Here is a 14,472-nt window from a genome sequence, read left to right as displayed (position 1 = left end):
CATATATTTTCTTTTCCCCAAGTTTGTTCTGATTCATGACTTGCATTTGCCACTTGATACCATTTGGTTTAAGCTTCAAGGAAGGGACAGAGAACATTTATATACTTGGGTCATCTTGTGAAAAGATGGGCAGCAAACAAATTTAATAAACAAACAAACAAATAAACAAATGCTCTAGAAAAGACTAACTTGGAATGTGGGGCTGTGGTCAGGAGGACCAACTGGGAGGATAGAATTTACAAAAATTAAGATGGCAAGTAAAACTACATAAGTGAGGTGCATGTCTTTTTAGGTGCATCACAGGCACATAAAAAGAGGCAGAGTTTCAATTACACAGTTGTACTCACTTTTTGCCATCCATCTCTCAGATGCTTCTGCCCACGAACCCAGTTTGTTGCTTGGTTTGATGTTTATTTGGCAACTGTTGATCTCAGCCTACCCTATCTCATGAGGATGTGATAAAAGGAACTACCCCTTGTATGCTACTCTGCATTCTGTGAAGAAGGACAAGAAGCAAACCTTATAAAAAACAAGTTTACACCTCCAGTACTTATTAATATACACCATTTCTATCAAATCTTACACACGATACTGTTCACTGTTAGTCATCCACATATTTGGTTGTTCTGTGAAGATGTGCTATTCTCATTTACCAAATATAAGTGCTGCTTATGGCTTATCCCTCTAACATATAGAAGTAGATTTGGAGTCTCCTGGTAAAAAATAAGGCAATCCTGTTTACAGCAGTGTTGTTCTAGCTCGCTTGCTGCACTTTTCTTTTCTTCTTTTGCTTTCCTGCAGCTGAATGATGATGCTTGCCCAAGGAAGATTCACAAAGGAAAGAACCAGTGTGCCGAGGCTTCAAATTTTGGGGGATGTCTCTCCACTCATTACTCTCTTTAGAAGGGAATGGAGCAGGACTGAGGGAAAAGTTGAACTGAATTTAGTTGGAAGGCGATTAAGTGGATGCCTTTATTAGACTTCTATAATTCAAGAATTACAACCGTTGGACCAGTCCAACATGCCATTTCACTTCAGATCTATTATGAATGCTCTTTCTTTTAAAAAAAGAACTGTTTGAAAGATCAGACACTGCAATTTGGTCTTTCAACCTTCCAGAAGATGCTAGAAAAACATGTGATATCACCAGAAACTATACAGACAAAATCATTTGGTCCTGAGGTTTTAAGGTAGGGAATAGAAGTAAAATGTCTCTGAGATGCAAAGTACTTCCATTCCCAGCTTAAACTTTCTCCCAAGATCTGTTGTTTGGCATTATTTTAAACAATTTTCCAATTTTTGGTAATATATGATAATAGAATGGTTTGCTTCCTAGACGCTTTCTGCTCCCATTCTTACCATTAACTTGAAAGAGGAAGAACAAAATATGTCAGTGAATTTTGTTCTGAATTTGAGCCCCATGATCTTAGGGTACTGGGAAATTACATACAGCCCAGAGACTGAGGATTACCTGCCTGAGATCTAAACATTCCTTCTAAACAGGAAGTTAGCTTTAGTGGACTAAAATATGTATTCCAATAAAGTTTGTTTCACCTTGTGGGATGAAAATGGACATATGGAGAAGAAACCAAAACTGGAAAACCTCATTACAGTGTGAAGGGGTGAGGTCCATTTGTTCACATCAGTATCCCTATCAAAGCATCCCAGACATGTATATAGAAAGTTCTCTCTTCCCCCCCACCCGCCAAATACATAGACACACATATATATCTGTGGTTTCTTAGCCAGGGTTCTTAATATTTACTCTCTTGTTTGTCATATGCTGTGGCAGAACATGTCTCATGATCCAAACCTCTCCACAATTTTCCATCATTGTTTCCATCGTTGTTTTCGTTGCAGGCTAGTTATAACTATTTTTCATTCTTCTGTTTCATTTATGCATTAGGATGAGAGGTTTCTGAACATTTATCCTAAAAAAGAAAAAGAAAAAAAATATGATGGTATCTGCTGGTCTAGTGGCATTTCTCATATGACATAGCTGACAAAAGTCCTCTGCAATCCTATTATTAGCCTTGCTGTGATAAAACACTCAACTAAATTTATAGTTGGGTGAAAAGATAACATTAGTGTGATCTCTGCTTCTAATTAAATTAATGACTAGACATCTCAGCTTCTTCCTTAAATGACATCACAGGCATCTGGCAAAAAAAGAGGAAAAAAACTATAAATAAATAAAAGGAAATAAAAAGGAAAAGACACTTCCTCTAGTGTTTTACTATCACAAGATTTTTTTAAGGAAAATGTGTGCAAGAAAAGTCACCATGGTTTCTTATTTCCACAATTTACTAAGGGTGAGTTCTATGAATTAGTCCAGAAGCTTTCAGTGTCAACAGTTTCTGAGATAGTGCATCAAAAACTGAAACTGATTAGCATGTTGGTTTGATACAAACACATATTGCATATTATTTTTTACCATTCTACATTCTGTAAAACAATATCCAATTGCTATTTCTCCGTAGCTTTAGATACATGATAAAGATTAGTGTGAAGCACCTGTTCAAACCTCTTGCTGAAACAAAAGAAAATTTGTTTTGATCTGCATCACTCTTACCAGTGTCAACCTTTCAAGGTGGATCAGACTAGGAAAGCAATGCCACATTGGTTTGTATTGTTTTTACTATGGAGGATTGATAACAGAATCTTGCAAATCTGAATGTTCTTCCCTCCCAGCCTTCCTTCCTCTCATGTGTGCCAGGGAGGAGCTTGTCTGAAATGTTTATCACATTACATTCTTGTCCCAGTCTCAGGCACTTATCTGACCATTTTCTTGGTCAGTACCTTTTTGTCCCAACCCTCAAGGCCATTGCCTCTGTCCAACATAATTTAGAGTCTACCTCCCTCATCCCAAGATTGTATGGATGTATGATCAGGCCAGAGAGGGCTTCTATTGATGTTCTCTGCACGTGCAAAGTTCTTTCTGGTTCTTTTATCTATTGCTGAAGCTGTCAGAAGATATCTCAAGACAATACAAAATTCTGGAATGTTAAGATTGGAAAGGGCTTCTGGATTTTGCAAAAATTTAGTACAAAACACCATATCAGATTTTTTCCCACCTTTATTAAATAAATATCATTTAATTTTGATTTCCTGGCCAAGCTTTGCAAGCTTAATTTACAACCAGAACAGAATTATTTTCCCATGCCTGCTACCCATTTTGAGATAAGAGCAGCCACTTCAGATTCTAAATTGCAATGACTGAGCTTTCTTCTCTCTATTTAATATTAATGTGTTGTAAATGTTTTGCGGTTAAATATGTATGCATTCTACAATTTATATGTGCATTACTCTACATGCTACCTATTTCCTAATTTAGTTAAGTAAGAGCTTACAGATACTGGTGGCAATTTTCCCTTTGTTGATTCAGATTGGAAGCTGGTTTTTCTCTGACTGGTAAAATCTTTCGTCTATAAAGTTCTAACTCCAAAAATGCTTTCTGGCTGGAATAGATAGGTCCCATGATGCCACCCCCTCTTCATCCATAATCACCTGGATCGTGTCTTCATGTTCTGGTCTGAAGGTCATTCACCAACTAAAATACCTTCAGCAGTCTAAACATTATCTAACCCAATTCAGATTTAACACCCCACATTTTTTCTTTATTAAAACAATAAATCTTCAACAGGCAGGACTGTCTACATCTGTCCAAAGTCACTAGCCATTACCTACATTTTCCAGTTCTCATTTCAATCTCTTCCCCAGAGATCCTCTGGTAATTTTGATCTCTTTCTCTAATGCCAACTCAGCATCTACAATCCTTCTGTCTATCTCCTATGGGGATGATTGCTTTGAGAAATTAAACTATATTCTATCTCCAGCTTCTTATCAAATAACTAACATGACATATTTGCCTAGCTTTCTGCTTCGGTGTATGAGATTACTGAGAATACTTCTGTAATCACCTCCAGTAATTCCTTCCCTTCTCTTGGGTTGCACATCTGGTCTCATAGATTTGAATTTGTTTAAACTGGCTCTTATTCCCCTCCTTGCCTATATCAAGCTATAGTTCTGTTTCCTCCACTAGCATAATAATCTATATGACTCCATTTCCCCTTTTACACAAGACAGATGCAGACATTATTTCTAGGGAATCCCATTCAATGTATCTTATTTCTTTGGGTTTTTCTGCACTGTGCACTTAGCTTCTGTTCATGTATTGGTTGGAAATGAAGTTGACTTTAAGAATTTCAGTTTAGATTTTAAATATTTTCTCTTCTTTGGCCATAGTGATGGCCAAGTGGTCTTTCTGGGACCAGTTAACACAGCTAGCTTTGGTGGATTGTCCTATTGCTTTTTTCCCTGCCACCCATGCCAAGAAAACAACTGCTTTCCTTTCTATAGGCATCTCTTTTGCGAACAGGTTAAAAAAAAAAGGGAGGGGGAGGTTTGAAATTCTTCTAACTTGTCACCTATTTAAGGGAGAGGTGGGGCCAAAGTCTACTCAACCTGCTTAAAAAAGGGAATTCACCATTCCATTATAAGAACAAAGAAGAGATGCTGCAGTCTTCAAAGGGAATTCACCATTCTATTATAGGAGGAGAAGGAGATGCATATAGCCCAGCAACCCAGAATGAGATGGCTCTTGACAGCAAAGAGCAAGACTGGAATTTCATACTCAAGGCAATAGGAATGGAGGCATTTGTATAATATGAATTAAAGCATTGCAGCAGGACAAGGCTGCCCTGCTTAAACCAGCAGAAGAGGAAAAATATTGTTTTGGATTCAGAACAAGAAAATTTGGAGGGGGAGTTGTTTTCCTTCTCAGAAATTGAGATGCAGGCTGAGAATGAAGTCATCCAGTCCTGTCCTCTCAAAACAGTAGGTGGCCTTGGAGCGAGCAGGAAATCCAGGTCGATTATTAGCATCACTATTATTAAATTCTATCACAGTCCCATTGTTGCCTAGATGGCATTATGAACATGACAAATTGTTCATAATTTGTTCATGTTATCTAGCTGTCATCATGTAGACAAATCACATGTTTAGAGCTTTCTGTATTTCTTATTATACTGATCTTAGTAATATCCCCATCTTTGACTGTTTCAGAAATTGGCTTTTATTCAACCTTCACTTGACTAGGAGAAACCTTCTTTAACTATGCTCATCCTTGCCAGCCCAACCCTATAATTTCCCTTAGTTGAGCTAAGATCTGAAAAACAAATCTATTTGCCTTCATCCCTGCTGAATTCAGTTTCCCTATTAGATGAAGGAAAGAAGTAGTTTACCATAATTTAATTATTAAATTAAGTTTAATAAAATAAATAAAATAAATAAATAATTGACCACCACAAAGCCCATAAATGACTAAATGAAAGTGCACATAATTAGTACCTGATTAGTTTCCCAATTTAGATTTCCCACTCTATGTATGAAAGTCTGTATGTGGAGCCAACATGGATGCGGAACAGATGGAGACGCAATCTATCCAGATTGGGAATAAAATCTAGGCATGCACAGAAATGTAGTGTGACTGAATCATCCCTGAGGACATCTAGAATTTCAGACCTCTGGTTTAAGCTTCTACACTGAAGTCAGGGAATGTTCCCATTCATTTTCCATGCTGTTCTCTAAACATGTTTTCATCAATGAAACAGCAATCTTAGTTAGATTGACTCAGTGCACCACTCCAGAATTTATTTCTTTATTCCAACAGTGCTATTAAATTTCAACAAAGAACAAAAAAAAGAAAAAAAAGAAAAAAGAAAAGAAAACATAAATGTTTGATTTCAGAGAATTTTTAATAGCAATAGCACTTACTTAAATATTGCTTTACAGTGCTTTACAGCCCTCTCTAAGGGGTTTACAGAGTCAGTATATTTTCCCCAACAATCTGGGTCCTCATTTTACCCACCTCGGAAGGATGGAAGGATGAGTCAACCTTGAGCCTGGTGAGATTCGATCTGCCAAATTGTAGGCAGCCGGCAATCAGCAGAAGTAGCCTGCAGTACTGCACTCTAACCACTGCGTCACCATGGTTCATATAATCAACTATCTTATTTAATTGGTATCAATAGGTGAAACAAATTGGAGGAGGAGGAGGAGGAGGAAGAGGAGGAGGGTTCAAAAGGGGCATCTATGCCCAGCCTTCTTCTGGCTCAGATGCCCAACAGGTAGTTCAGAAACCACCACAAAATTGAAATTGTGGGTCCTCAACTTTGCCATCCAGAGAATTCCATTGTTTTCTGAATTAATAAATTGCCCTCAAGCGAAGCGAAGCGAAGCGAAGCGAAGCGAAGCAAAGCAAAGCAAAGCAAAGCAAAGCAAAGCAAAGCAAAGCAAAGCAAAGCAAAGCAAAGCAAAGCAAAGATGCTTTTTCAGCAAGCTTTGTGAATTGTCTCAGCTCAGTAGTTCCTGCAAGGCAGCAGGCCTGATTTTTTTCCTTCTTTTTAACTCACACGAGTATGAAGAGAGGATACTAGTTTAAATCGGCGTACAGGCAGTCTGTTAGGTGAAAATGCACATTGCCCTGTTCCCCCAACACAAGACAGCATTGTTTTCACCCATCTCTGAAGAGGGAGGGAGGAAGGGCGATCTTAAAAAGGTGATAAGAAAACACCATTTGGGATATTTTGCAGCATGTGGTAGAGCTCATTAATTTTTACTTACTAGATGCTTTGTGAGAGAATGAAAAAAAAATAAAAAGGGCATGGGACTCCTATTTTCAGAGGCAGCTGTTTAATAGTTCTCTAAATTCATGCCTTAGATACTCCACATGAAATATGGTCTCTAGAATCTTGTCACTAGAGAAGTCAACCTAATATCTCATTCATGAAGTTCTGTACATAAAATATAAAATAATGTGTTTTATTTCCCAGGACGTTGCCTTCTTTAATGCCTGAAATGGACTGGTCATTGAAAGTTGAGGTTGTTGAGTCCAGAATGGATCTAGATGCTTAAGTGTTCATTTTTAAACATTTAGGTAGTAAAACCAAGTAGTTTATTCTAAATTTACAACTACTAAATATAAACAGATGAATGGTAGATAGGAATAAAGGCAGTGAATGTTGAGCACGTATATAGAAAATGAATAAAGGATTTTTTGGACAGAATTAGAAAGAGAACATTTCTAAGAATTCCTGAAGGAAAGTAACTCTCTCTTTTTGAATTACATAAGCAAATATTTTGGAAAAATCCAATGGGATTTAATTGAAATGTAAGAAATCATAAGGTTTGCAGACAATTTGAGAGACTGCTATGCTAAAGAGACTCGTAATTTAAATTAATTGGAACAATGCAGAATAGTCAAATCTATGGCATCTTTTGAAAGGGATTTAAGGGCTACTCAGACACCACATTAACACTAATAGGATTACACTATTTTATTGTTATAACAGAGATAGAAAATTGCTTGATATGCAGTTACTTAACTCAACATTGACATACTGTATTATAAAAAGATTCAATATGTAAAAGTTTTATTGTTGTTTCTATTTATAATTTTCCTCATTGCTGCAAATGCTTGGAGTAAGTAACTCACTCTGCATATTGTATTATATTTTTATACTGTTGTAAATTACTGCAAAACAGAAATATGCAAAAAAATATTTTATACTATAGTTGGTTGCACAGTCAGCCAGATGTTTAGACTGGATTTAGAATTTTATCCACTTATCGAGTCCTTTCCAAGAACCTGGGATAGGCAGATGTTGTTTGATGATGTTAAAGGATGTTATAGGATGCAAAGTGTTCTAAGAAAAGCTGCCTTTTGCATTTGATTGATATTGATTTTGATTTTCCCGCCCACTGGAATATTGATCTCACTTCGAGGTGAGATCCACACCAACCATTTTGGCCTTCCAAAATGGCCTGGCTCTGCCAATTCGCAAGAGCTTCAGTGGAGGCCTGTCACAAAGGAGATGGTTAGTGGACTGACTGTCATTACCACCCCATGTTCATCTTTTCCCTTCCCTAATCTCTTTATTAATTTTAAGTAAATTTTAATGTAAATATTTATTATTTTAATATTCTAATGTTTTATCTTGTTGTTTTTACCTAGAGTTGCCTCTAGACAAGATGGGTGTCAAATAAATTTAATAAAGGATAGCTAGAGATAGATAGACAGACAGACAGACAGATGCAGACAGACAGACAGACAGACAGACAGATAAGGCAGGCAGGCAGGCCAATAGAAATACAAACCAATAGATATCATGGAGGATGATGGATAAATGTTCCCCATAAGCAAAATGGAACAGTAATCTTGGACTTTCTGAACTGAACTATGATCATCAAAACTTCTCAAGAACATTACAAAACCCCTCATGACTCTGCATAACAATAACTGTATTATTCAAACATTTCTGGTTTTATTCTGATTTCAGTACTCCATATCATCAGGCATGTCCTTTGTAATGATCTTAGGACAGTAACCAGTACCAAACTAAAGTCTGTGAAAGTAATTTTTGTATTATGTTCTGTTTCAGTAGGTGGAAGAAAAGTCAGATTATAAAATGTGAACTATTTCTCTCTTTCTTTGTGTAGTTTAGTCAAGTATGAAAGGAAGACATTAGGCATGCTCTTTGTAAGACAGTTTTGATAACCAGTCCGTGATATGAAAATCCTGCCAATTTCTATGTCTGCTTGAGCACATTGTTTCTGTTCTGAAATATAATAGATACATTTGTTTGCAATATGGACCATACATCTATTTTATGCTAGATAATTAACTGTGAAATAAAAAGACAAAGAAAGAGTGGTTTTAGAATCAAGAAAATTGCAGCCTGCTTTTTTCTTTCCTAATGCCAAATTGATGCCTACAAACCAGTGTCATTTCTATTAAAATAAAAATACGGTGTAATTTTCTATTAGATAAAACTGAGGTTATCTGGAAAGTCAGCTCTACAGCAGAACAATATTCAGTTTGGTGGCAATCTCAGGCCTAGATACATGGAAGTAAACCAGATTCATTTCATAAAAATATCTAATTTTAATATGGTCCCAGGCCTGGCCATAAAGTAGAGTTGTTTTATCATCATAACTGATGATCTTCTGTGAAAACATATATATATATCTCTCTCTCTCTCCCCCCCCCCTCTTTGCAGCTATTGGTATCATTCCCCTTTAGAATTGCCTGACTGAGGTTGTATTTAGACACAGTATTAGGGATAGAGTAGCTGCAATATATCTAGAAAGGTGATTTCAGAAGATGGGAATGAGGATATCTAATTGTCTCTATAGCCATTAGATTATAGCTATGTAAGCAGTATTATTTTGTTCTGTGGAAATATGTCCAGAGTTTTGAGGTACAGTGTTATCAGCATATTGAAGTTACCCAATGAGCTTTCTCCTTTCTCTTTAAATACATAAAAACTATTCAGGTGGTCTGCTGTTGGGAAGAGGCTGGACAAAGCAAACCAACTCCAGTTAGATTTAAAGAAGACAATGCAGAAAGCTATAAAAGCCAGAACCAGGTCATTTCCTATGACCCATAGCTCTGACCTGTAACTGCACTAGCAACTGTAACAAGAGGATTTTAATTTTGATTGAAAATAAAGGGCAAAACATAACAGTTTCAAGATTCTTGGCCATCTCTAGCTCTCTGTCCCTGCTGTCAACAAAAAGTTAATAATGCATGCTAATAAATATTCTATGATGCACGTTCTCATTTGAACTAACAAGGAAAGAATACAAAATGTTTAAAACCAGTTACTACATCAATTCTGTCTTACAAGACAGGTATATGATCATATTTCTGACTAATATATATTGTGCACTGGCAAAGCAATTGCTGATTATTTTTAATACAAAAAAGTTGTAACAACATATTGAAATGCACACTGATTTATAAAACTACAGTGATTGACTGGCTGGCAGAGAAAGCATTTACAAGTAAAGAAATGAGGAAAACTCAGTATCAGTTCTGGACTTCAGTATTCAAAACAAAGCAAGAACAGAACAATCAAGACTTTACATGCAGGAGAAAAAAAATCTATCTTACAAAAACGGAAGCATGTGTTTATGATGACCAATGCTTGTTATGATAAGCAAAGGTGGGGGGACTTCAAATATAGGAAGATTGCTGATAGTAATCAAAATGGAAATGTGATTTTGTAAAAGCAAGTAATATCCCTGCTTGTCCTGTTCACAGAATCTCAGTGAATGTGCCAGCACCAAGAATCAACATTTTAAAAATTTATCTCTACACATTTTACAGCTGTATAACTTTCTAAATGATTGGGAAACAAAAGATGTTCAGTAAGGAAGAAGATCCAGTTAAAGGGTCTTCAGAAATAAAAGACATGAAATAAAGCCTTTTCTATGCCCCAGAATTGTTTCATTTGATTACTGAAGGGGTCTTTGGTGTTCACTAAGCTTGGTTGTTTTGTTGCAGACATTTCATTATCCAATTAGATAACATCATCAGTGCTAGTACAATGCTAGAATACTGATGATGTTGCCTAGTTTGGGTAATGAAACATATTCATGAAAACATTCAAGCTCTGAGAACACCAAAGACCTCTTATTTCAAACTTAAGCTACAAATAGTCTTCTTTATCAATACTTAAATCACTATTTGGCTTAAATGGTATTTCAGAAATATGGAGACTCAATATTCCTCATATTTCTTGTTCTGCTATAATGGGAATAGTGTGCAAATAAAGTACTAGATGTTCAACTAATTAATACATTTAATATATCTGAATTATAATGTTTCCTGAGATATTCAAGTTATCATCCATATTCCTTTAAGAAACTGACCATTTTTATTGGATTTTAAACTAATTAGGAGTAAGCGCAGATACTTTTTACTCTAGAAACTAAAATATATTTGACACTTGGCAGATTGTTAGGGATGACTTCATATCTGCTTTGGTGCATATTTTTAAAAAAGGAATCTAATTCTTTTTCCTTCTTTGTACAATTTGGAGAAGGAAACCTCCAATGATACTGATTATGAGCCTGTTTGCAAGATGGCATGAGGTAGCCTCAATAGGAAGACCAAGCCTTGCATCGGCTGAACATGCTTGCAGCTGAAGAAAATGGCCAAGGTAGGTGGATCTATGTTGAGGATACTGGGGTATGAAGAGGGCAGGGCCTGGGCATTCTGGGCTTGGTTAAGAGGGCAGAGTACCCAGGTACCGAGAACACCCAGGCTGGGCATGGTGGGGCAGGGGAAGGGTTGTCTCCCCAGAACTCCATTTAATGACCTCATGATTACTGAATAATCACAACTTGGACAGCTGGGATTGGGGTCATTTAGCACAGCAGTTACATAAGTGTCTTGCTTAATGACAGCTTCACTCAATGGCCTAGTTTCTGGTCCAACTTGTTGTAAGTTGACATTACATGTTAAAGTCCTCCTTCTCCTCTTCTTCTTCCTCCTCCTCCTCCTCATCTTGAAATGAGAGTTTCATGAGCAAATTTGGCCTTTAGTTATAGTAGAGAGTAACAAAAGAACATCAGCTGTAAAGCATATGCTTGTCTGTCAGCGCAGAACACCCCCAATCTTCTGAAGAAGTTTGAACATGAACAATTTAGCAATTGATCGGGTTTTTTTTTATTGATGTAGCTGCCCATCTCATTATTCTGAGTAACTTACAATAAAATACATGAAATGCATAATATAAAAAATAGAACACACACTAGCTGAGCAGGGACAGGGCTAACCTAATCTCAGAGAGGACATTGTTCTAAATGATGGGTGCCATGGCAAAAAAAGAATGACCTTCGGGACCGCATCATCCACCCACCACTCCTTATCCAATGTGACCCAAGCATGCCTTCTTGCTGGATATCAGGTAGCACAGCAGAGACAATTGGGATGGTCTTATTAAGCATTTTAAGGATAATATTCACATAAATACCTCCAATCAATCCAAATAATTGATCATGGCAATTGAAAAATCTAATAAATAACTAAATACATGTATTTTTCTTACATCAAACAAATGAATATAAGAAGGGTTTTTTTAAGTTTATGATTATTTTAAATATTATTAGACAATGCTTTTTTATGTGGCCAGTGAAGTACCCTGTTTCCCCCAAAATAAGACATCCCCTGATAATAAGCCCAATCAGGCTTTTGAGCGCATGGCAATAAGGCCAAGTACTTATTTCAGGGTTCAAAAAATATAAGATAGGGTCTTATTTTCAGGGAAACATGCTAATAAATACTTAAAATGAAAGGGGCAGAGAGAAAAGTAGAAATAAATGGCCAATGTCTTATAGGAATACTTCTTTGGGGGTACATCATGCATATTGTCAAGGCTGCAGAATGATATTTTTCTTTTTGTCAGAAATAGTCTAATATCTCATTAATATATTGTTTTTCTTTTTCCAAAACATAAAAAAAAATAGGCATGGCAAGCTTCAAAGTAAATTAGTTTCTAAAAGGCTGCCCAGTACAAAGGCTGTCTTCTTCATCTGCCCGGAATGTTTATTGTGTTCAGATGTAACATAGTCACACATCTGTGAACTCACACTATTCTAATCAAAAGACAAATGTTGGGATTACGAAAAATGCAGGAACTAGTCAAAATCCTGCAAAATGCTTCAGCAGCAATGACATTTGTTGCAATTATGAGTTACCAGTGGCTGCAAATAGAGAAGATGAAGTGTCCACTTAGCCAGGAAATTCTCTGGTCTCACCAGGCCAAAATCTAGCATATGCCACTTTAATCTACCAAGGGCGCACCAATTATGAGACAGAGTGCTGATTATGTTCCCATTAGCCACGCATGATTGAAATCAAAACAAAAACATCAGTGTGTGCGCTGGGTAGGAATGGAATACCAAAACCTTCTGAAACTTCCTTCTTTCCTCTTCTGCACAAGGCACGACCACCAGAGAACGGACATCATAATATGCTCTGAAATTGTAAATGCTCCATTTAACTCAAAAAAGTCTTGGATTACTGCCCAAGGGACTTTACAAACCTTTCATACATTAAGTCTGCCAACAACATGTATTGATGCTGCATACCAATCACATGGTTCAGTTCAAGCACACAGCTCAAGTATTTGTGGAAGGAACACATGACTTGACTTTGAACATTTTTGTATTGCCCTCCCATAATCCTACAAATGCAGTTGCAGCTAAGACAACATCATTTTCCCTATTGTAAAACATTCAGTTTGTCTTCCAGCTAAGGGGCTCCACTCCTCACACCCCACACCTCATTAACAGAGCTGGCAAACACAGAAAATGGCATGAGGTTCATGGGTCTGGAGCCATAAGGCAGAAAGTGGAAGTGCTCTGAGATGCTGCTCAAACTGACTTGGCAATATTGTTCAGCTATGAAATATGAGAACCCGAAGCATTCTTCTTTCCTTTTGGACTGCATAGGAGTTCAAAATCTGATCTGTCACTTTTTAAAAATGGCTTTTAAAGGAATTGGCTGGAATTTACAGACAGATAAACTTTTCTGATGGGATCAAAGAAAAAAAGATGCCCAAGCTTTAAAATTAGACTCCTATAAATGTATTTCTTAAAAAAAATTCTCTCTCTCTCTCTCACCCTCCCTCTCTCTTTTTCTCATTTAGATTGTCATTATTTATTTATTAGATTTCTCCTGGAGCTCAAGGCAGATTTAGAGAGATAAATACAAAATCTTTCTACTATTTGGCAAGCAGAGTATACTGAGACAGCAGGTGTGGCAAAGTTACCTCTTAATAAACCTGCCAAATTTGAAAGAAATAGTTGAAGGAATTTTGGCATAAGGAAAATACCTATTTTTCTTCTTGGGCAGAATTCTATGACATTTAATTAATTCAAAATCTCCTCCTAAAACCTATTTTTCTGTAATTGGAAATTCCTAATGGGAGACATTTTATTTGTAAGATCTGTCATCTACTTTTTATCATTACCTGTAGAAAAGGAAGGAAGGAAAGTAGGGAGGGAGGGAAAGGGGATATAAAAGAGGCTTTCCCTCCCCTCTAAAACAAAATTCATTACTTTTTGCAGTGATTAAAAGATTCCCTACAATGGATCTAGTACGATCTGCCCTATAGTGATAAATCTTGTAGGATCTTGGCCTACTGTGAAGAATCATGAACAAATTAATTCTGAATAAAACTACTACATATTAGGAAGTCACTTATTTTGTTTCAATTGACTTAATAATTCAGGATTTGGTTCACTCTGATGGCACTATTTTGAATAAGCAACAAGCAATACGCCATATTCTGGTATATCTGGTTAGACATCTTGGCTGGGAAAAGGTGTACCAAAAAGCACACAAATATCCCTTGGCAAGCACTTAGTGCTTGATAGCAGAACAATCTTCACCTGAGCGAAAACAGTTGTCAATGGAGTAACTAGGAGAAGCACCAGGGCAAGCACATCTATGTCCTCGCAAGAGAAATGCTGCTTATATACTGAAAAGAGCTCCAAGGAAGATATTCATCAGGTATATTACTGTTCCCCCTAAGGGAACAGTAATACAAAATCCAACCTTCCTTTCTGCATACCTGGATGATCTTTCAAATAAAATGGACTTTCTTCTTCATAATATCT

At 36.7% G+C, this 14,472-nt stretch overlaps 1 long non-coding RNA gene across 1 annotated transcript in view; it reads right to left on the bottom strand.

Annotated features, from left to right (window-relative positions):
- Window positions 1–866: 866 nt before the first annotated feature.
- Window positions 867–14,472, bottom strand: part of LOC117676868 (uncharacterized) — a 79,129-nt gene continuing 65,523 nt past the window's right edge. Inside the window, exon 6 of the long non-coding RNA XR_004594536.3 lies at window positions 867–1,931. This is a non-coding gene — a long non-coding RNA (uncharacterized LOC117676868). The remainder of the gene's footprint in view (window positions 1,932–14,472) is intronic.

This window comes from Pantherophis guttatus, chromosome 1, assembly GCF_059756535.1.
Source record: "Pantherophis guttatus breed Tessera chromosome 1, ASM5975653v1, whole genome shotgun sequence".
NCBI lineage: Eukaryota > Metazoa > Chordata > Lepidosauria > Squamata > Colubridae > Pantherophis > Pantherophis guttatus.
This window is presented reverse-complemented; position numbering and strand designations above follow the sequence as displayed.